Source organism: Prionailurus bengalensis, chromosome C2, assembly GCF_016509475.1.
Source record: "Prionailurus bengalensis isolate Pbe53 chromosome C2, Fcat_Pben_1.1_paternal_pri, whole genome shotgun sequence".
NCBI classification, from domain to species: Eukaryota; Metazoa; Chordata; class Mammalia; order Carnivora; family Felidae; genus Prionailurus; species Prionailurus bengalensis.
Window position 1 is genome coordinate 52,637,093 of NC_057350.1, and position 23,221 is coordinate 52,660,313.

The 23,221-nt window shown below is 36.4% G+C and overlaps 1 pseudogene; it reads right to left on the reverse strand.

Annotated features, from left to right (window-relative positions):
* Positions 1-17,785: 17,785 nt before the first annotated feature.
* On the reverse strand, positions 17,786-18,687 carry LOC122490969 (annotated as a pseudogene).
* Positions 18,688-23,221: the final 4,534 nt, after the last annotated feature.

Consider the following 23,221-nt stretch of genomic DNA (forward strand, 5'->3'; position numbering starts at 1 on the left):
AACAAGAGAAGAAAAGCTTACTGCAATGAACTTACCACCAGACATGTAAAAGATTATCATATTATCATTTTGTTTTCATATTAGCCATCATTAAACATGGTCAGGTTTGTTTTTGTTTCCTTTCTTTTCATAGAAATACCCATTATTCTGCATTCTAGCATATGCTGGTGCATAAACGGTAGAAACTTCTTGTGGTTTTATCCTAGGTCATATGTTGATATAAAAACCTGCTGGTCATATGCCATATTATTTCAAGAATAATATTTGAAAAGCCTTGAATAAATTTAGATGAGTTGATGAAATGCTTTCTTTTTTGTTCTTCCTTTCTTTGTGTCCTTCAAGATTCAGGGGTAAGTGGTCCTATCCCCCAATTCCAGGGATGAATCTTAATTGAACTAAGCCAATCATAAAACCTCCATTCCCCTCTCAACAACTAGTTTTAGTAAGGACACTTGCCACAATTTTGATGAATGAAACATGAGGGAAAGTCTGTTGGGGACATCTGAGGAAAGTTTCTTTACTGATATAAACGAAGACACATATGCTGAAATTGTCACATCTGCATCTAAGGCTTGGAGCCACAGCAGTCATCCTATAATCATAAAGAGGACCCAACCTTTCCCCAAAGGGTCATCCTATTCTTTATTCAGTAAATATACTGAATAAAAATAAATACCCAATTTCCTATAGAGCCTGTCTGTGGAAGGTTGATGGATACTCAGATCCAAAGCTCTATCATGACCACCTATGAGAGTAAGGATATGCAGGGGTTCTGTAATAAACAGAGTCCTGACCCATGTCTGTTTTACACAGACCTGTAATTGCTTTACAGTTTCTGAAAGTGAAACCCAAATAGGCATGCTCTGTAGCTGATGAAACTATCACACTGGAGTCCATGATAGCTTGAGTGATCCCAATTCACCAAGTAATAATGTCGGATGAACCCAATAGAAATCCATTGTAAAACACCAATAGTTTTCCTAGGATTGTACTTGATCAGGTCTAGAGGGCACAAATTAACTGCACAAATAAGTGTCCCAGACCTCCATGTTACCTATCACTTTTATATCTCTGTCTCTCCATCAGCTCATACCTGTGGCCTCATAGAAAGTTCCCTAATATCACCTATCAGAGAAGGAATAACTCAGCTTAGCTCATGGAATGAGTTTACTTCATATATAAATCCAAGATATAAACTGTTACTGTGCTGTAGCCCCAATAAAGGATAAACTTGATAGACCAATGAGGAAAGTCCCCCAGGGCACAGAGCTTCTGACGGTGTTCCTGATCAGCCACTTTTTTGTAAAGAGAAAAAATGCCCCATGGTAAGGACTTACATAGATTCATGGGCAGTGACTCTTTACTTGACTGGTTCATCAGCAATCTGAAGAAGCAAGATGGGAATGCCGGGAATAAGTGGATAAGGGGAAATGACATCTGGAGGTACCATATATCAAATACCCTTAATAATTGCCTGGCCAGAAAGAATGAAGAAATGGACTCTTAGAGTTGTAGGTGAGACTTCAGTTTGATCATAATACCTTGCAATGATAGAGACTTTTTGGGATGCATAGCCAATACAGTATCCCCATTAGATAGAATGCATGTGTCCATGAATCAAGGTGAGTAATCAGGAGGGACCCTATTCATCTTATTCATCTTCAATCTCAACAACCTATTTGGAATTGGTGCTTCCTGTCATCTCAAATTTGGATTTTTTTTAAAAAATATTACAGTTGATATACATTGTTATTAGTTTTAGGTGTACAACATAGTGATTCAACAATTCAAATTTGGGCTTTTTAAAGCCATAAGTCTCAGTTTCCAAAGCAATGAACAATGATGCTTCCACCAGAGAATACACTGGGAATCCAGCTTTAACAAACAAACAAACAACAACAACAACAAAAAACCCGCCATGGGTACAGCCAGTTTGGGACCCTATTCTTGTAGGTTACTAGTCAAAGAAAGGAGTTGGAGTTATCATACTAATAAGAGCAATTGACCCTGGTCATAATTAGGGGATAGGATTAAGATTGCTGCTATATAACAAGGTCTAGGAGGAATATGTTTGGCACTGAGGTCATACAATGAGGGATCTACCCTATGTAGAGCAGCTTTGTGAGCTCGGAATAGGAAATAACTGTGCCTGACCTGGAGTAGAATTGCAGTATCAGTCATGATATATACAAAACTAGAAATATTTTCCTAAATTTTGTGGACTAGGTAAATCTGTCAAAACTCTTGGATTATCCTAGAAAAAGAACATTAGCTTCTAATAACCATGACTGAGATTCTATTTTCTGCTAACACTGAAAAAGGGGGATCGAGTCAGAATTTTTAATTAGGAAAACATCAAAATGTAAGATATTTATTTTTCTAAATATTGTTATGTTATGGAATGTATTCTTACCGGGTATCTATCTAAATACTATATATAGTGTTATTTCCCCTGGTACTAAAACCCACCAGATCCACTAAACAAGTCTTGCTTCAAATTGTTAAAATGCATGTAAAATACTAAAATACTTTTTCTTCCATAGAATTTCTTTAAGTATGCAATTCATTCATGTGTGTATATATATGTGTGTATATAATAGATACAGTGTAAAATGACATGTTATATTATTTTACAATCAGGTATTCAAGATTAAATTATTTATAATTTTGTTGGCATTAATGATTTCTAACAGGCTGGAAGTTATTGCGTTTTTTATTCATGTGTTCACATGTTTTCAACTATAGCAGATGCTTGGAAAGAGACAGACCTGTGTTGAAAGATAGCTTGGTTATGATTTTTCTAGCTATGTGACACTGGACAACTTACTTAAACTCTTCAACCCTCAGATTTCTTTATCAATATTATTTCTTATCAATTAACAATTCCTATCTTACAGCGTTCTTATAAATATTTTATGCAAAACATCTAGCAGGTTGGTGACACTAGGTGGACATTATTCTTTTAAAAGAGAAGAAAATTACCCAACACATGCTATTATTTGAATTTTTTTTAAATATTGTACCAGAGCCCCTGGATGGCTCAGCTGGTTGAGCATCTGACTCTTGATTTCTGCTCAGGCCATGACCTCAGGATCATGGGCTAGAGCCCTGGATCTGGCTCCATGCTAATCATGGAGCCTGTTTAAGATTCTCTCTCTCTCTCTCTCTCTCTCTCTCTCTCTCTCTCTCTCCCTCTCTCCTCCTCCCCATACTCCCCCACTCACTCTCTCTCTCTCAAAAAAAAAAAAAAAAGGAAATAAAAATATTTGACCAACTGTTCCCAGAATTATGCCACATGTAAAGCACACAAGTTTATAGTATTTCTCTGTTTCTTGTCAAGTATAAGCATCTATTGTGAGGCTGTCCTGGTTCCATCTCTAGGTATGCCATGCAGTCATTCTTTGCTGGCTTAGAAAGAGTACAGGTTCCTTCTGCTCCCTCTTGACTTACTACTTGTAGAGAATATCTCTGTGGTCTGTGTGAAGAGTGCCTGATCTCCCTGCTTGTTTCCGGATGTCCCCTCCCCGACATACCCACGTATTAATTAAGAATAGGCTAAGCTGTAATAGAAACCCAAAATGACAGTTGCTAAATAAAATATAAATACAATCTCTCTCATGCAAAAGTCAGAAGTGGGCTGTCCAGGAGTGATAAGGGTGTATCTGTTATACCAAATCTTCTTCCATATTGTTCTGCCATGCATGGCCACCATTACCAATATTAACTCATGGTCCCAGATGGCTGCTTGGTTTCAGTCATCATGGCTACATTCTGAGTGTCAGGAAGACAGATGAGACAAAGTAAACAGAGGCCAAGGGTACACAAAGACCTACTTTGAAGGTAAATGTGGTATAGGACACTCTGTTTACATTTTTTAGACAAAATTTATCCCCATGTCCACACCTGGTTTGCAAAGAATGCTAGAAAACGAATTTATTTTTCTGGGCAGAAATATCTAAAACTATAAGTGGAACTATTGCTGTGGAAAAAGAGGAAAAGAAATATTGGGGAGAATTAACAGTATCTGACATGGCCCACCACAAGCCACTTGACTTAGTCCAAAAATATCTAAATCTTCCTTAAGGCTTTGACTTAATGGAACATAAAAATCAGAAAGGTGTGCAGACTGTTTCCACCTTCTGCCCCTCTTCATATCTCCTCTGAGGCACTGAATAGGAGCAGGCTTCCTTCATTAAACGATAAAGAAGAAAATTCAAGGGAAATGAAGCTTAAATTAGCATCTGAAGTATTAGGGAATTATATATGTCAAGTAGCTGACTTAATAAGTACTCAATAAGTACTCAATAAGAGGTAGTCATCTTAAATTATTATACTGATTAGTCCATGGTATTATACATAGGGACAAGATATTTTTCAAACTCTATATCATGATGAAACATTACCCTTCTCAGTTTTTCCCTAGTGTATTGTTACTATTATTTCATGTTTAACTTCAAAGAGGAAAAATAAATGATTATATAATTCTACTTACAACTCACAAAATTCCCTTTTACAGGCATACTACAGATCATCTTATGAACATCGGAACATAACATTATTTTTTGTTAGTTTTATTTAGATATCAGTATAATCCACACACGTATCAACATTAATGACAACATGATATAGTGAAAAGAACCCTGGATTAGAGATAAAAAATTAATGACAGAAATAAAAGTCATATTCCTTTTAGTTATTTTATTTATTTCTAAAAATTTATTTCTATTTTATTTAGTTAGTTAGTTATTTCTATTTAGTTATTAATTCTCTGACCTTGGGCAAGTTATTTTTTTTTATTTTCTGCATTTGTTTTGTAGCAAAAGTAATATGTGATAAGAAAATTTACAAAAAGTTATATAACTTTTAAAAGTTAATCTCCCCTCACCAACTCCACTCTCATTGCTCAGAGATATTAATATCTTTCATGCATATCTGTCCATGTTCTTCACAATTACACAAATATATATAAACATATAAACAACATGAGTAGAAATTGTGTATTTCTACTGGAAATAAAAGAAAGGGTTGGCTGTATTTGCCTTTGTCACAAATACATTTTAGTCAACCTTTCAGATACACATGTATCTGAAATATACATACATATATATATACATATATATGTGTATATATATATATATATATATATATATATATATATATATTCAATGCATTCTCATTATTCATGGCAGTCACTGTGAGCACTGCATTAGCAAATACTGAATCATTGTTCTAGGTGAAACACAGGGTTAGGTTCCTGAAAGCCTCTAGCCACAAAATTTCCATCAACCAATCAATATATAACCTTGTTTTATGTGTGTTTCTGTTTAAAGTCACCTTATTTAATATATATTGGTGATTAATTAACATTGAACTCACTGACAACAACGTTATAACTCATGCCTGAAAGAAACCCATGGAACACACACACTTCTTCAATAAGATTCATCTCAACCTTTTTGCACCTGGGAACACTACACGGCACTTCACTACATTTGAGGGCTATTTTAAAGAACAATATCACCGCCATACAGAACAAAAATGCAAAAATCATGGCGCTAAATAGACCACAAAAAGAACACTTGTTTACAGTATGAAAGTTTAGATATGAAGGCAGAACTATCTTTGTATTCAATCTCAGCTAGAAATGTGTGCATTGGACAATTCAAACTTTCTGCCATTCTACACATGCCCATGCCCACAAATGATTGTGAAAGTGTCATGAGTATTGATCTGAGTATTAGAAATAAATTTTAGGAAGTAGGAGAATTTGCAAATACAGATGGTCTGAAAATACACTATGCCTAGTACAACCTCATTATTTGTGGATTCTATATCTATATGCACACACATGCATATATACATACATATATAGGACTAACTCATATCTTTTTTTCTGAGACAGAGAGAGAGAGAATGAGAGAAAGAGAGAGAGAGAGAAAGAGAGAGAGAGAAAGAGAGAGAGAGAGAGAGAGAGAGAGACTGAGAGTCTTAAGCAGGTTCCACACGCAGTCTGGAGCCCGACCGGGAGGGCTCCATCTCATGGTCGTGAGATCATGACCTGAGCCAGAATCAAGAGTCAGATACTTAACCAACTGAGCCACCCAGGGGCACCTAACTCATATCTTAATAAAAATATAATATTTCATAGTATAAGAGTACCACATTTACTTAAGTGTAGTTGAAGATATGTTTGCACTCTGCCAATAATTCCTTTTGAATATTCAAGTTGATTTGAATTATTTTATCATCATAACCAATGCTGCAACAAATATCCATACATATTTATCCTCAAAACATTCATATTTAGGGGCGCCTGGGTGGCGCAGTCGGTTGAGCGTCCGACTTCAGCCAGGTCACGATCTCGCGGTCCATGAGTTCGAGCCCCGCGTCAGGCTCTGGGCTGATGGCTCAGAGCCTGGAGCCTGTTTCGATTCTGTGTCTCCCTCTCTCTCTGCCCCTCCCCCATTCATGCTCTGTCTCTCTCTGTCCCAAAAATAAATAAACGTTGAAAAAAAAATTTTTTTTAAATTAAAAAAAATTCATATTTATAGAAATTTATGGAAGTAAATGAGTAGGTGTATTATTTTATTTGAATATATAGTTCTTCAAAAACAACTTTCCAGAAAAAATGTAGCAATTGACTCTCCAACTAGAAATACATAAAGGAAGCAGCAATTCATAGAAAAGTTACTAAATCTAGTTTTTCATGCTTCACCTGTAAAAAGCAAAAGTGCATCAATTTTTCAGAATTGTGATAAATATAGAAAACAGTGTGTGTGGAAATATCGTACATGGTTCAGTGCTACTTGTTTATTCACTTGAAATTGCACTCTGAAGACTATTCCATTAATGGGAGCCTAAGTGGCTCAGTTGGTTGAGCGCCAACTTTGGCTTAGGTCATGATCTCTTGGTTCATGAGTTAGAGGACCACATTGGGCTCTATGCTGACAGCTCAGAGCCTGGAGCCTGCTTCAGATTCTGTGTCTCCCTCCCTTTCTGCCCCTCCCCAACTCATGCTCTGTCTCTCTCTGTCCCTCAAAAATAAGCAAACATTAAAAGAAAAAAAAAGAGTATCCCATTAAAATGCTTTTTTCAAGGGGCGCCTGGGTAGCTCTGTCAGTTAAGCATCCAACTCTTAATTTTGGCTCAGGTCATGATCTCACGGTTCAGTTCATGGATCAAGCCTGGCTTCAGTCTCTGCGCTGACTGTAAGGAGGGATTCTCTATGCCTTTCCCCTACTCACCTGTGCATGCTCTCTCTCTCTCAAATACATAAATAAACTTAAAAAAAAGAAAAGAAAATTATTTTAAAAAATGAAATGATTTTTCCAATACTTAACCATTTTTTTCTGATGGTCTATCAGATTATTTGCATTTATTATTATATCCTTCTGGATCTTTTCTGTAAGAGATTAGTAACTTTTGCCTTACATATTTTGTGGATTTATTCTACATGTTTTTTAATTAATTTTATGACAGAATAATTTTTTCCCAGACACAATTCCAATAGCCTAATAATGATGAAACATGTAGCTGAATATACCACAATATACTGAAATTCCTCCGCTATTAGACATTTAGATTTTTTTCCATTGTTTTCAATTAAACTTTTGAGGCATAATTTTAAAACAATAACCTGAACTCATTGAAGGAGTACAATTCAATGAATTTCAAAAGTTATACATATTCACAAAACAATAACCACAATCAAGATACAGAACATTTCACTTTCATAAAAGAATTGTCTCATACTCATTTTCAGTCCATTCCTTTCTCCATCTCAGGACTCCAGAAAAACAACGATCTGCTTTCTGTCACTGTAAATCAGTTTGCATTTTCTAGAATCTCATGTAAATGAAGTTATATAGTGTACATTTTATCTGGGTTTTTCACTGAGCATAATATTTTTGAGATTCATACATGTTATTGTATGTATCAGTAGCTTTTTTATTGCTGAGTAGTATCCTATTGCTTATAGATGCTATCATTTTAATTACTCATTTACATGGTGATAGACATATGAGTATATTCCATTTGGGGGATATTTTGAATAAAGCTACTATGAACATTGATGTACATACGATCAGTGTGTGGTCATATGCTTTATTATCAAATTGCAGGATAGTATGATACATATATATTTAACTTTATAAAAAAATCTATCAAATAGTTTTCCCCAGTGCTTGTGCCATTTCCCATTCCCATCAGAAGTGTACAAGAGTTCCAGTTTTTCCATATCCTAACCAACCCTGCTAGAATTTTTAATTATAGCTCTGTTAATGTGTATACATTGGTGAAGGAGTTCAGAACAGGTCTTCCCAAAATATACCACCTTGGCATGTGGACTATTTTGAGCCAAAAGCAACATGACCCAACAGACTCAAGGAAAACTTTTACCTGTTCCTTAAGTACCTAAAAGAATTTAGATAGGGGACCTGATCCAAGAAAAGAACTATCAGAGACAGTTCCAGAGACAACTACAAAGAACATGGGCTAGTTATAGTAAACTGTTGAGAGGGAGGAGGAATGGTTCAGTATGTCTTGAAAATCAAATTCCTTCTGTGCCCATTGTCTGCATGACATGGCAAACATTTGTTTACCAAAAACTTGCCATTCCTATCTTCCTGTGAATTCTCTCTCCTCCCTTTGAAGTACCACCCGCTTCTTTTTAGCTCAGAATGGCATTTGACCTTCAATTACCTGACTGCCTGTGTCTCATATTGTTAGAGGACTCCTGCACATTCGTAATTAAGTTTCTTTTTTCCCTGTTAATCTGTCCTATGTTAGTTTGATTATTAGACTAGACAAAGAATTAAGAAGAGTATAGGGAAAATTTTCCTCCCCAACAATTTTATTTCACTGTGTTTTAAATGTGCATAATCCTAATAACCAATGATGCTGTGCATCTTTTCATATGTTTTTTGGCCATTCATATATACTCTTTTATGAAATGATCATTTCATTAGGTTTTGCCTACTTTTCATTAGGTTGTTTTCTTAGCACTGAGTTTTGAGAATTCTGTACATATTCTTTGCCAAATAAATATATTAGGAATATTTTCTCTCCTTTTGTAATAGTCTCTTTTGGAGACCAATTTTTTAAATAAAAGTCCAATTTTTCATTATGCCCTTTATGGTTTGTGCTTTTGGTGTTCTACATTGGAAATATGTATTTGCCCTCTTTCTTTTCCCATGGAAATTTTATACTTTTAACTTTTACATTTAGGCCTGTGCTCCTATTCAAATTAAATTTTGTGAATGGTATGAGGTAAGGGGTAAGGTTCTTTTTTTTTTTTTTTCATAAAGATATCCAAATGTTCCAGAATTACTTTTTAAAAAGAATTCCCTTTCTCTCATTGGATGGCCTCAGGACTCTTCTCAAAAATCAGTTCACTATATACCTGTGTGGATCTGTCTTTCGACTCCCTGTTCTGTTTATCTATATTTATCCTTTCACTTATACCACATTTATTTTGATTATTGTAGCTTTTATAAAAGTCTTGAAATCAGGTATTATGTGTTGTAATATTGTGACTTATAACAAGAAACATATATCTGGTGCTTCTCCCCATTTCTGGCACCATCTCCTAAAATCCTTGAAATTTCCTGAGCCATAAGAGTGACAAGAAACATCTTTTGTGACAATGGTTGGTCTATTGTCCTCAGTTCCTGAAATTACTTTAGAGCCATAAAGGTGAAATGAGTGTCTTCATAAGAAGCTCCTTTTAACCACAACTGAGTTTATATTAATGAGGTATCTTTTGGAAAATCCTTCAAGATGGGGGTTGCTGGTTGCCAAGGGAGCCAACCTTGTGATTAGACTTTCATTCTTATCCCACCACCACTCTCTGGAAGAAAAAGAGGGCTGGAGATTGAGTTCAATCACCAATAACTAATGATTTAATCAATCGTGGCTATGTAGTGAAGCCTCCATAAAGACCCAAAAGGATGGAATTCAGAGAACATTTGGAGATTTGGGGAGAATGGTGCACTGCCTTTTTCTCATACCTTTTCTTACTCATCTCTCCTACCTGGCTATTCCTGAGTCATGTCCTTTCATAATAAACCAGTGATCTATAAGTAATATGTTTTTCTGAGCTCTATGAGTCACTCTAGCAAATTAATTGAACCCAGTGGGGAAGCCCTGGAACTTCCAACCTATAACCTATTTGTTCAGAAGCCCAGGTGACAACCTGGACTTGCAATAGACATATAAAGTGAGAGAGCGGGGTGCAGTCTTATAGAACTGAACTCCTAATCTGTAAAATATGATTCTATCTTTGGATGGATAGTGTCAGAATTGAGCTGAACTGTGGGAGGGACACCCAGCTAGTGTCCCATAGATTGCCTGGTGGTATGAGGTAGTCCTCTCTCCTTGCCCCTGCCAAACACACACACACTGTAACTGCTGACCAGAAACATTTTATTAACCCCCTAACTTTGTTCATCTTTATAAATTGTTTTGTCTATTCCAGGATATTTAATTCCATATAAATTTTAAAATACACCTGTCAAAAATGGCTCGCATTTTAGTCTTTTTTCTTCTTTTTCAATCTATATGCCTTTTATTTATTTATGACTTATTAAAATTCCTAGGACCTCCAATAGAGAGGTTGACATCCTTGCCTAGCTCCCAATATTAGGGAGAAAATAACTAAGTATGATACTAGCTACAGAATTTCCAGTAGTGCCCTTTATCCAGTTAAGAAAATTCCTTTTGATTCTCAGCTTGCCAAAAGTTTGTATCTTGAATATATATGATTTTGTCAAATGCTTTTTTAAATGTATTATGCTTTTTGTATATTGTTGATTTAAATTTGCAACTATTTTGTAAAAGATATTTGTATCTATGTTCATGATGGACATTGATTTACAATATTTTTCTTGAAACACCTTTGTCTAGTTTTGATATCGGTGCAATACAGTTCTCATAAAATAAATTAAAATATACTTCCCTATTTTCTGAAATAATTTATGTAAGATTGGTATGATTTCTTTCTAGATTTTTTTAAAGAATCACTAGTAAAATCCTCCCAGCCTGAGATTTTCTTTTTAACACGGAAGTTTTAAATTATGAATAAAATACACTTGATACACTACAGATATTCAAAAATTTTAGTTCCTCTCCTGTCAGTTTTGTAATTTTTATCTTCTAAGGAATTTTTCCTGCTCAAATAGTCATCAAATTTGTTAAATAAAATTTTCAATATCATATATTTGTTGCTATTTTAAGTTTTGAAGGCCTGTATAAGCATCCTCTCTTTTGTTCTTGATACTAATAATATAAACTCTTTTTATTATGATCAGTCTTTTTAGGAAATGAATGGCGAACTGTAATCTGTGGACAAATCTGTCTCATTATTGTTTTTGTATAACCCACAAGCTAAAAATAATAGCTTTTACACTTCTAAATATTTGAAAAAAAATCAAAAGTTCAAAACTATTCCATGATACTGCAAAAATATATGAAATTCAAATTTCACTATCAACGAACAGTTTTCTTGGAATACACCTGTGCACATTCATTTACAAATAGTCTAAACTTGCTTTTATGGGAAGTCAGCAGAGATGACCATTTGTAATGGAGACCTTAATGCCAGTAAACATTAAGGTATTTAACATTTGGCCTGTTATAAAAAATGTTTGCTTACACCAGTTTAGAATGTTATCAATTTTATTGTTATTTTCAGAGAACCAGATTTTGCTTTGATTGATTTTTCTCTATTACACATCTATTTTCTGTTTTACTAGTTTATGCAATTATCTTTTTTATCTGTTTCTACATGATCTGGGTTTAATTTTCTCCTCCTTTTCTACCTTTGCAGGATGGAATAATTGATCATTGACTTTAGATCTTTCTTGTTTCTTAACATAAGCATTTAAAAATATAGACTACACTCTAAGGAGAGATAAGCTGCCATCCATAAATTTGGAAATGCTGTATTTTCATTTTTATTCAATTTAAAATATTTCTTAATTATTCAAAGAAGATAAAAGAGAGGAAACTACTCTATCATATATGGGCATATGGCAAAGTTATAGTAATAAAAAAGGAGTGGAATTAACCAATCAATAATAAATTTGACTATCATTCAATTAGGGACAGATCAGATTAAGTCAATGGCATATTAAAATCTATTGTTGATAATAAATTGTTCTAATATCGGTCGCTTTAAGTAACAAACATTCATTGTCTCACAGTTTCTAAGTGTCAGGAATCCAATTTAGCTGCATCCTTTCAGTCAAGGTCTCTCATAAAGCTACATATAAGGTTCTGGCCAGGGCTACAGTCATCTTAAGACTCCACTGGGGATCAATCTGCTCCCATGCTCATTCATTTGGTCATGGGCAGGCTTCAGATCCACTTCAAGCTCATTCTTGTGGCTGTTGACAATGCTCAAGTCCTACTTGCTGTTGGCTAGAGATGTCAGTCCTTTGTCACATAGCCCTCTCCATAGGGCAGCTCACAACATGGCACCTTGTTGTCCCAGAGTGAGAGAACAGAGAAGGAGAGGGCAAAAAAGAAGTCACAGTCTTTTGTAACCTAACCTTGGAAGGGACATCCCATCACTGGCCATAATCTGTTGATTGGAAGCAAGTCACTCAGTACAACTCACTCTTAATTGAAAGAGATTACTCAAACAGATGAGCACCAAGAAGCAAGGTCATTGGAGGTCATTAGGAAGGCTGCCTACCGAACGAAGATGGTGTTAAAAGACTGGCTTGTTGTATGGAGAAGAGTAAAACTAGATCTCTACCTAACATCACATAAAAAGATGAAATCCATACAAATTAATAATCTACAATTTGAAAGATATAACAAAATAGTATAAAATGTAGATTTAGGTATTGGAAAGAATTTTTTAAATAAAAGTTCAAAAACAAACTATAAAGAAAGTGACTGCTTCATTACATTAAAATAAGGAATTCTGTAAGATAAAAGATATGATGAAAAATTAATTACAAAAAGAACAAATGGAGGAAGATATTTTTAAATTCTAAACTTCAAGTAACTAGTATCTAAAATATCCTGCAAACTTATCTAAATCAACAAAATCAGGGGCACCTGGGTGGCTCAGTCAGTTAAGCATCTGACTTCAGCTCATGATCTCATAGTTTGTGGGTTTGAGCCCCGTGTTGGGCTCTGTACAGACAGCTCAGAGCCTGGAACCTGCTTTGGATTCTGTGTCTGCCTCTCACTCCCCCTCCCCTGCTCACACTCTGTCCCTGTCTCTCAAAAATAAATGTTTAAACATTTAAAAATAAATAAATACATAACCAAACAAAAATCACAGAATCACTCCAAAAGAACAGATGCAAAAAAGATAAGAAGATGCAATTTAAAAGATGAAACCCAAAGGTTGACAACACAGAAAAAAAAATGTTCAAACTCATTACTAATCATTGAAATGCAAATTAAAAGAACAATGAAATAACATTTTAAGTCTCAGCCTTGCAAAAATAAGTACTCTGAATAATGCAGAAAGTGAAAAGGAAGTATGGGTATAGGGACCTTTCACAGTAGAAACAGTAAGATCACAACCTGACAGTATTTAGCCAGATTAAGTATATGCATACCTTATCACATCAGCCATTCAATTCCTAGCTCTTTATATCTTAAAGAAAGTCTTATAAAACTCATTAAAGGGGAATTTATAAAAGGAATGTCATTTCAGGACTATTCAATTTAGCAGGTAGGTAGAGGTTATCTGGCATCCATCATTGGGAGAATAAATATAAATATGAAAAATGCACCCTTGTGGAGATTGTGCAACAATAAGATGGAACAGATTTAACATTCACATGGTCACACAGGGGGATCTTGTAAACACAGTACTGAGTGAAAATAATACTAATAAAAAGGAACAGAATGAAATAGCTAACATAATACCTTTTCTAATGCAGTATAATATTTTATTCCTTGTATATACCATAATTCAGTTAATAACTAACATTTGTTGAATATTTAAATTGAGCATACCATATACAATCATTTTTGCCACATCACTATTTCTTAATGTTTATTCTGAGAAATGAGATTGGTGAATCAAAGATTAGAAAATTTGAAAGTATTTCTATGTACGCTGTCAAAATTTTCTAGAACTAAAGTTCCAATTTATGTTTCCATCAACTGTGCGTGATAATACTGTCTCAACTATAAACACTTGGAATTTAATTCTAAAAATATATTTCCTAATTTGAAACATAAATGTTTTAATATACATTTCTTTGATTTTTAGTACAACTATTTTCCATAACTTGATTGGCAACATATTATTTTTCTAATTGAAATTTTTAAAAATGTATTGAGGTAAAACAGATATACAACAGATATATGATATCTGCATATATTCAATATGTACAGTTTGATGCATTTGGAAATATACAAGCAGCCATGATGCCATCACTACAATCTAGGAATAGACATATCCAACACTTCCAGAGTTTCCTTGTGTCCCTTTGCTTTGTTTGGTTTTTTTTAAGATTTTTTTTTTTAGAACAGTTTTAGGTTCATAGCAAAATTGAAAGGAAGATACAGAGATCTCCCATTTACACTCTTTCTCTACACATTAATAGCTTCCTCTACCACCCTTGATTTTTTGTTTTTGTTTTTTTTGTGTGTGGTAAGAACAATTATCAGATTTACCCTTTAAATTCTGAAGTACACAGTACCATAATGTTAACTATTAGACAGCAGATCTCCAGAACTCATTCATCTCTCAAACCAAATTTTTATACCCAATGAACAAATGAACAACTCACTATTTTCCCTACGGGTCATGCTTCAGCTTCTGGCAACCACTATTGTATTCTCTGCTTCTAAGAGTTTTACCATTTAAGATACCTCATATAAGTGAAATCATGCGGTATTGGTCCTTCTGTGAATGACTTATTTCACTTAGCATAATGTCCTCCAGGTTCATCCATGTTGTCACAAATGCTGGGAGTTTCTTCCTTTGTAAAGCTGAAGAATATTCAATTCTATGCATATACCATATATTCTTTACTCATTCATCTACCAATGGACACTTGGTTTTTTTCTGTATCTTGGCTATTATGAATAATGCTGTAGTGAACATGAGAGTGCAGATATCTCTTTGAGATCCTGATTTCAATTCTTTTTGATATGTACCTAGAAGTGGGATAGCTGGACCATATGGTAGTTCTACTTTGAGTTTTTGAGGAAACTCCCTACTGTTTTCCATAGCTGCTGAACCATTTTACATTCCCAAAAGTACACAAGGGTTCCAATTTCTTCACATCCTCACCCAGTATCTTTTTAAAATGTGTAATAGCCATCCTAACAGGTGTGAGGTGATATTTCATTGTAGTCTTGATTTGCATTTTCCTGATAATAATGTCAAGCAGCTTTTCGCATACCTGTTGGTCATTTATATATCTTTGGAAAAATGTCTTTTCAAGTCATTTGCCCATTTTTCAATTGGGTTATTTGGGGTTTTTTTTGCTATCAACTTGGATGAATTTCTTACATACTTAGGAAATCAACTCCTTACCAGATAGACAGTTTGCAAGTTTTCTTCCATTCTGTACATTTTCTTTTCATTCTTTTGATTGTTTCCATATTCGTGCAGAGGGTTTATGATTTGATGTAGTCTCACTTGAGTACTTTTACCTTTGTTGTCTGTGTGTTCTTATTGTTATATTCAAAACATCATGGCCAAGACCAATGTCAAAAAGCTTTTCCTCTACATTTACTTCTAGGAGTTTGATAGTTCAGGTCTGTGTTTAAGTCTTTAATTTTGAGTTGATTTTTGAGCATGGTATAAGGTAGGGATCTGATTCTTTTTTTTTTTTTTTTTTTGCATGTGAATACCCAGTTTTCCCAGCACCATTTGTTGAAGAAACTATACTTTTCCTTTTCCCATTGTGTCTTCCTGCCACCTTTGTTAAAAGATCAGTGGGTTTATTCCTAGGCTCCCTATTCTGTTCAATCAATCCATATGTCCGTCTTTATTCATGTATTGTACTGTTGTGCTTAAAATAGCTTTGCAATATATTTGAAATCAGGAAGTGTGATGCCTCCAGCTTTGTTCTTCTTTCTCATGATATCTGTGCCTATTCTGGGTCTTTGTGAATTTTAGAATTGTCTTTTCCATTACTGTCAACAATGTCATTGGGTTTTTTAAAAGATAGTATTGAATCTATAAATTGTTTTAGGTAGTATGGACATTTTAACAATATCAAGTCTTCCATTTCATCAACACAAAATATCTTTATATATATATATATATATATATATATATATATATGCTTTCTTTAATATGCTTTCTTTATTTTGGAAATGTTTATAATTCTCAGTGAACTTCATTACTTCCTTTGTTAAGTTTATTCTACAGTATTTTATTATTTGATGCTACGTAAATGAGATTGTTTCTTAATTTCCCTGTCAGATGGTTTGTTGTTAATGTATAGAAATGCAACTGTTTTTTGCATGTTGACTTTGTATTGTATAATTTTGCTGAATCCATTTATTTGCTCTAATAATTTTTTATGTATGGAGTTTTCATATAAGTCATGTCACCTGCAAAAAGATAAGTCTTATTTCTGCCTTTCTGATTTGAATGCATTTTTTTTTCTCACCTGGGACTTTTTCTTTCATAGGACTTCCACTACTTATCTTGAATGAACGTGGTGAGAATTGACATCCTCTTCTTATTCCTGATCTTAGAGAAAAATTTTCAATTTTTTACTATTGAGTATGATGTTAGCTGTGGGCTTATCAAATGTGGTCTTTATTATGTTGAGTTACATTCCTTTTATACCTAGTTTGTTGAGAGTTTTTGTCTGAATGAGTGTGTATTTTAAATGCTTTTTCTGCATCTAGTGAGATGATCTTGTAATTTTTATTCTTCATTTTATTAATGTGATCTATCACATTTATTGATTTGCATATGTTGAACCATCCTTGCATCCCAGAAATAAATCCCACTTATCATAATGTATGATATTCTTAATGTACTATTGAATTCAGTTTACTTGTATTTTGGTGAGGATTTTTGCATCTATATTCATCAATGATATTAGCCTATCATTTTCATTTCTTATAGTTTTCTTTGTTTGGTTTTGGTATCAGATATGCAGGACTTACAAAATAAATTTGGAACTATCACCTCCTATTCAGTTTGGGGGAAGGGTAAATTCTTCGTTTTCATTATTTTTATTTTTTCCTCACACTGCTTTATTGCAAAATCTGGGAGGCAGGTGAACCAGTCCCATCCCTCTGCCCATCTGTGGGCAGAATGGAGCTGAAATGAAATCAGAAAACATTCAACAGACACGACTGGGCAATACTATAGAACCTCCTTAAACAGTGAACTCCTGATTTGCTGCCCAGAGAGCCCTAGCCTTGAGGTTGGGTGGCATGGGGTGAGGAGGGTCAAGCCTGAATATACTCCACTTTTGAGGACTTCTCAGGCACCCATGGGAGAACTAAAGTCTCTGGAAAGAAGTCAAGATTGAAGAGGGCCTGGGTCCCAGATTCCAGGTTTGGAAGGTTGAGTCTAGAGCCCTGATTTGGGAAGAAGTTTTGGTCTAGGAACCCAGACTATAGGGAAGATGGCTAAATTCTGGAGTCTAGGCTTGCAGCGGGGATTTGAATCATGGAAGCTCCATAAGATCCCAGGTTTGGGGGGCCTGGGTAAACAAGTACCAGTCTGGGTATGTTAGAGCATGGAGGCTGAATCCTGGAGCCCAGAAGGACCCCAACTGGGTTCCAAAGGTGGTTTAGAAAAGGAGCCTTAGTCCTGGAGCCCTGGTTTAAAAGGCTATGGACCCAGGAGTCCTGGTTCAAGGCCTGATGGGCCGCACCCCTGGCACAGCACTTGGTCTCCAGCCCCCCCACAAATCCTTGGCCCATCAGGGAGGTGGCACAGAGGGCACAGGAGATGGAGCTGTGGTGCCAGTGGTGGTCTTAGAAGGGCACGTACTTGCCTCCACCCAGTCCTATGATGCTACATTTGCAGCTGCTGCACTTGGGTGCAAACACTTCTCCAAAACCGGCCACTCAGTAGGGATCATCATCCCTGGAAGCAAACTGCTGCTCTGCCATGCGCATTTGGCTCCCTGTGCAGACCAGGCATTCTTGATGCCAAGGCTGATCATGGTATGTTATGCACCCTATGTCAATGACTGGCTGCGGAGGGTACGGTGAGGAGAAAGCTTGTTCTCCTGGCAGGGCACGCAGTAATGAGCTTGTGGGGCACAAAGGAACAGGAGCCCAGCAGCTGTTCACAAACCTCTGCACCAAAAGCAGTGCTCGGGCCCTGTCTGGCCTCTTCTGCATTCCAGCTTCCGGGACCCAGGCATGACGGCGTACCCTGCAGGTGAACTCCCAGGACAAGGCACTGCTGCAGCAGTCAATGCACAGCAGCTCACTGTACTGGCAAGAGAAGCTCTGGCACCGGCAGCAGCCCACCTGGATGTGGCGGTCTTGGTAGAACACCTCCCTTGAGTCGTGCCCCACATGCGGCTGGCACTCAGCACAGGCGGTGGCAAAGGTGTTGTCATAGCAGGGCACACAGTCGGGGCCATCATCCATCCGTATGTATTTGGGGCCATACAGGGATTCGCTGCATTTTGCACAAAGTCCTAGCTCATGGTGGATATGAGTGAGCCCCCTAAGCCGGTGGCGGAGCCAGAAACCGCAGTTCCCTTGCGTTTTCTCCATTATGTTTTGTCAATTACGTCTAATTATTGATAGGGAAGGATTTACTATTGCCGTTTTGTTTATTGTATTCTGCCTGTTTTGCAGGGGCTTTGGGGGGAGTGGCTTAGAGGGCAGGGGGCTGACAAGAGTTAGAAAAGAGGTCAGGGAAAAACAAGAGTTAGGAAAAGGCTGAGCAAGAACCCACGCTAGAGTCTGTGCCTTCAAGATTTGTGCTTTAGACTGGAGGTTGACAAACTGGAGTACCAGCCCACCACCAGTTTTTGTGTAGCTCTGGAGTAAGAATGGTTTTTACACTTTTAAAAGGTAGAGGAAAAAATCAAAAGAATAAAATTTCCTAACATGTGAAAATTCTATGAAATTCACATTTCATGGTACATAAGTTTTATTGGAACCAAGGCACACCCATTCATTTACATGTTGTCCATATACTTTCATGCTGAAGTAGCAGAACTGAGTAATTGGAAGGAGACCTTTTGGCCCATAAAGCCTTAAATTTTACGATCTGACCCTTTACAGAAAGACTGCTGACTCTTTCTGTAGAGCTTTGCTGCTCAAAGTATGATCTACAGACCATGAGCAAGAAGTATCATATGGGAGCTGTTAGAAAGGCAGACTCTCAGGTCCCGCAAAAGACCTGCTGTATCCAAATCTGCATTTTACAATGATTTGTGTCCACATTCAATTGCACGGAGCATTGTTATATTAGTGTCCTGTTTTGGCAGATGGGTCAGTAAGTCTAGCAAGTAGGACATGGGTTGGATTAAGAGTAGGAGACAGAGGAGGAAGGGACAGGGTCCACAGACATTTAAGGAATGTCTGTCACTTGGGGGTGCACAGGAAAGCACACATTCTTACCCCAGGCTTCTGAGATTCCTGCATATAAATATATGGATAATAGGAAGTCATATGCAAGTTAGCATAAAAGTTTGCATTTCTTATTATTAAAGTATGCTTTGCCAAAGCTGATCAACAGGAAGATAATCAAATTAGCCAATATCCACCTTCCCATCCCCAGCCTCAATGTAGGCACACACACAAGAAGAGTTTTCTGACAAGCAAGAATGCCATTTTTACTAGAAATTGGCCAGAAGCACTGCTATGGGGAAGTTTCTTAAGAGGTAGTAACTCAAATATTTTGCTAAAGCATTGTTACAAATGCTAGAATAGTCATGAATAAGATGGTACAGCGTACAGTCCTCCCTCAAAGATACCCTACAAGAAAATTCACCATTTGATGTTCCTTTCCTTTCCTTTTCTTTCCTTTCCTTTCCCTCCCTTCCTTTCCCTTTCCTTTCCTTTCCCTTCTGTTCCTTTCCCTTCCCTTCCTTTCCTTTCTTTTTCTCTTTCTTTCTTTCTTTCTTTCTTTCTTTCTTTCCTTCTTTCTTTTTCTTTTCTTTCTTAATGGGAACTTTTAAGATTTACTCTTTTAGCAACTTTCAAATACATGATACAATACTGTTAACTTTATTCCCTATGTTATACATTACATCTGCAGAATTTATTTATCTTATAACTGGAATTTTGTACCTTTTCATTACCTTCCCACATTTTGCCCACTTCCCACCTGATGTTCCTAGTAACCACATCTGTTCTGTTATCTATGAATTCATTTTTTAAGATTCCACATATAAGTAAGACCATATGGAATATATTTATATATTCAATTTATATTCAATTCAACATTTTCTTTACCAGTTCATTCACTGCTGAACATTTAGGTTGTTTCCATGTCTTGGTTATTGAGAAAAATGCGATGAACATGGGGTGTAGCTTTCTAAGAGATAGTGGTCTCATTTCCTTCAGATATATACTTAGAAGTGAAATTGTTGGGTCGTATGGTGGGTTTATTTTTAATTTTTGAACGATCTCTGTACTGTTTTCCATAGTGACTACACCACTTTACATTCACACCAACAACATACAAGCTTCTCCTTTCTCCACATCCTGACCAACAGTTGTCATCTCTTGACTTTTTAATAATAGCCATTATAATAGACATGAGGTGATGTCTCAATATGGTTTTGATTTGCATTTCCCTGATATTCGTGATTTTGAATACCTTTTCATATTCCTCTTGGTCATTTGCATGCCTTCCTTGGAAAACTGCTCAGTTCCTTTGCCCATTTTTTAAATAAGTTTTTTGGTTTTTCTTCCTTATTGAGTTGTATGAGTTTATATGTATATGTATATACATATATATAAATATATATTAATTAATTATATATTAATATTAACTCCTTATCAGATATATAAGGTGTAAATATTTTCTCCCACTTCTAAAATATCAGGATATTAGCTGTAAGCTCCACCTATTTCCTTTCCTGTTTAAGGAGAAGATTCTAGATTGTATGCATTTTTCTCTATCTCTCAGAGCTGTGGTGGCTGCTGAGAGCCACCTGCACATTTTCCTCCGGACAATACACTGAATGGCATTTGGTGCAGTGGCCACTTCTCTCCTTCCCTTCTAACGGAAACATCTCGGGATTGTGCACCTTCTTTTAGTCCCACAGAATCATGCTGTTTGATGAAAACGAACTGCTCTCTTTTCTGTAGGGAAGCACACTTTAAAGGCCCAAAAAGTGGGTGCAGCTTCCACTTCTCTCCCTTCTTTCTGATGGAGATGTCTGGGGATTGTGCACCTTCTCTCAATTCTGCAGCACCACCGGCTGCACCACTGGCTCCTGAGCGACCCCCACCTCTTTTCCCTGGGGTCTGTTTGGGCTGGAGTGCCAGGAGGTGGGTGCAAGTTCCACCTTTTTTCGTGTGCTAAAAGAGAAATCTCAAAATTGCACACCTTCTCTCAATCCCACAGACCCATGCTGACTGCTGAGAACCACCCATCTTTCTTTGTTCTTAGAAGCCCACAGGCATTCTAACTATGCTGACTGCCTCAGCCGTCTCTATAAGGTTACACAGAAGTAAATTACTTGGGCAGGATTCCCAAAGTCTAAAAATATTGAATGCATCCTTCACTCACTGCTTGCCCCCCTGGAGAAATCTCAGGCCACTTGGATCTCTCTTGGCACTGAACTGTGGCAACTTCGGGGAGGGGCTGACCCAGGTAAACTGAAACTGCTCTTTTGACCTGTTTCACAGTGTTTTTCCTCATTGTGTTTATCTGGGGAACTGTAATTTCTTAACTGGTCTCTGGAGTTCTCAGAAGGTATTGTGGCTCAAATAGTATTGTTTGTGTGTATTTACGTGGAGGGACAATTGTTCCAATTTCTTATTCTGCCATCTTACTGAAGTCATTCTTTAATAGTTTTTAATATATTAAAATCTGATGCACACAGAAAGCACATTTTTGAAAGAATACTTGCAAACACAAGCATACAAATTTTAAAACTTAGAACCACTACTAGGAGAGCAGAAATAAAAGAAAATGGAAAATAGTTATAGCAATAACCCTACAAGCACAAATTTATCTTCCAACTGTAAGGTAGTTGGGTATTAGAGAAAATGAGCAGCCATAAGAGACTAGTAGTGATTTTCTCAGAAGAAAGATTTAATAAAGAAAGTGTTTGTGAATATAGGTAAGCTTGTTTGTAACATGGAGAATTTCATAGGACACTGGGAGAAACTTGGGGATGATACACAGAGTTAGAAATTGAGTTAAATAAAGACACCACTGAGCATTTGAGAAATAATATGCATAGTAATCAGTTTGTACAAGAATTCACATTTTGGGTGATGACCCAGGACAAAAAGAAGTTGGGCAAGATGAATTTGGCTTTAGCAGCCTCCTGAAGATAGGAAGCAATCCAAATTTATGGACTTCAGCCTTAGGTTGGAGTGAAAAGACAGATGGGTCTAACGTGGGATAAAATACTTCTTTTCTCTCTTTTTTTTTTTAACTTTTCTTAATATTTATTTTTGAGAGAGAGAGAGAGAAAGAGAGACAGACAGACAGACAGACAGAGTGTGAGTGGGGGAGCAGAGAGAGAGAGACACACACAGAATTGAAAGCAGGCTCCAGGCTCCAAGCTGTCAGCACAGAGACTGACACGGGGCTCGGACCGATGAACTGTGAGATCATGACGTGAGCCCAAGCCGGATGCCCCTAACATTTCTTTTTTTTTATTCTACAGGAAAGAGTGAAGCTAGGGAGCATAATCTTTATGGTAGGTACTTATGGGAGGTAGTTGCAGCATTCCCTTCAGAAGGGATGGCAATAGCATGAGGTCTCTGCGTCATCATGCTTCAGGTTGGAGCCCAGCAGACAGCATGATCAGCACAGCAATCCCAAATATAATCCCTGCGGGGAAAGGCACCACGTCTGCTGCTTTCCTCACTCTGTCCACAGATCCTAAGACATCAAGTAATGCAATAAGTATCTACTAAATGAAGGAATTAGATACCAGTGAAAAACTGGAAACAGAAAGGCAACAAAAGGGAAAAAGTCAAATACATTATGGTATATCTTGATAATGGAATTTGATGAAATAAACAAAAATCATAATTTGGAAGTATACTGTTAATATCAAAAATATTTGGGGTGCCTGGGTGGCTCAGTCGGCTAAGCATCCTACTTTGG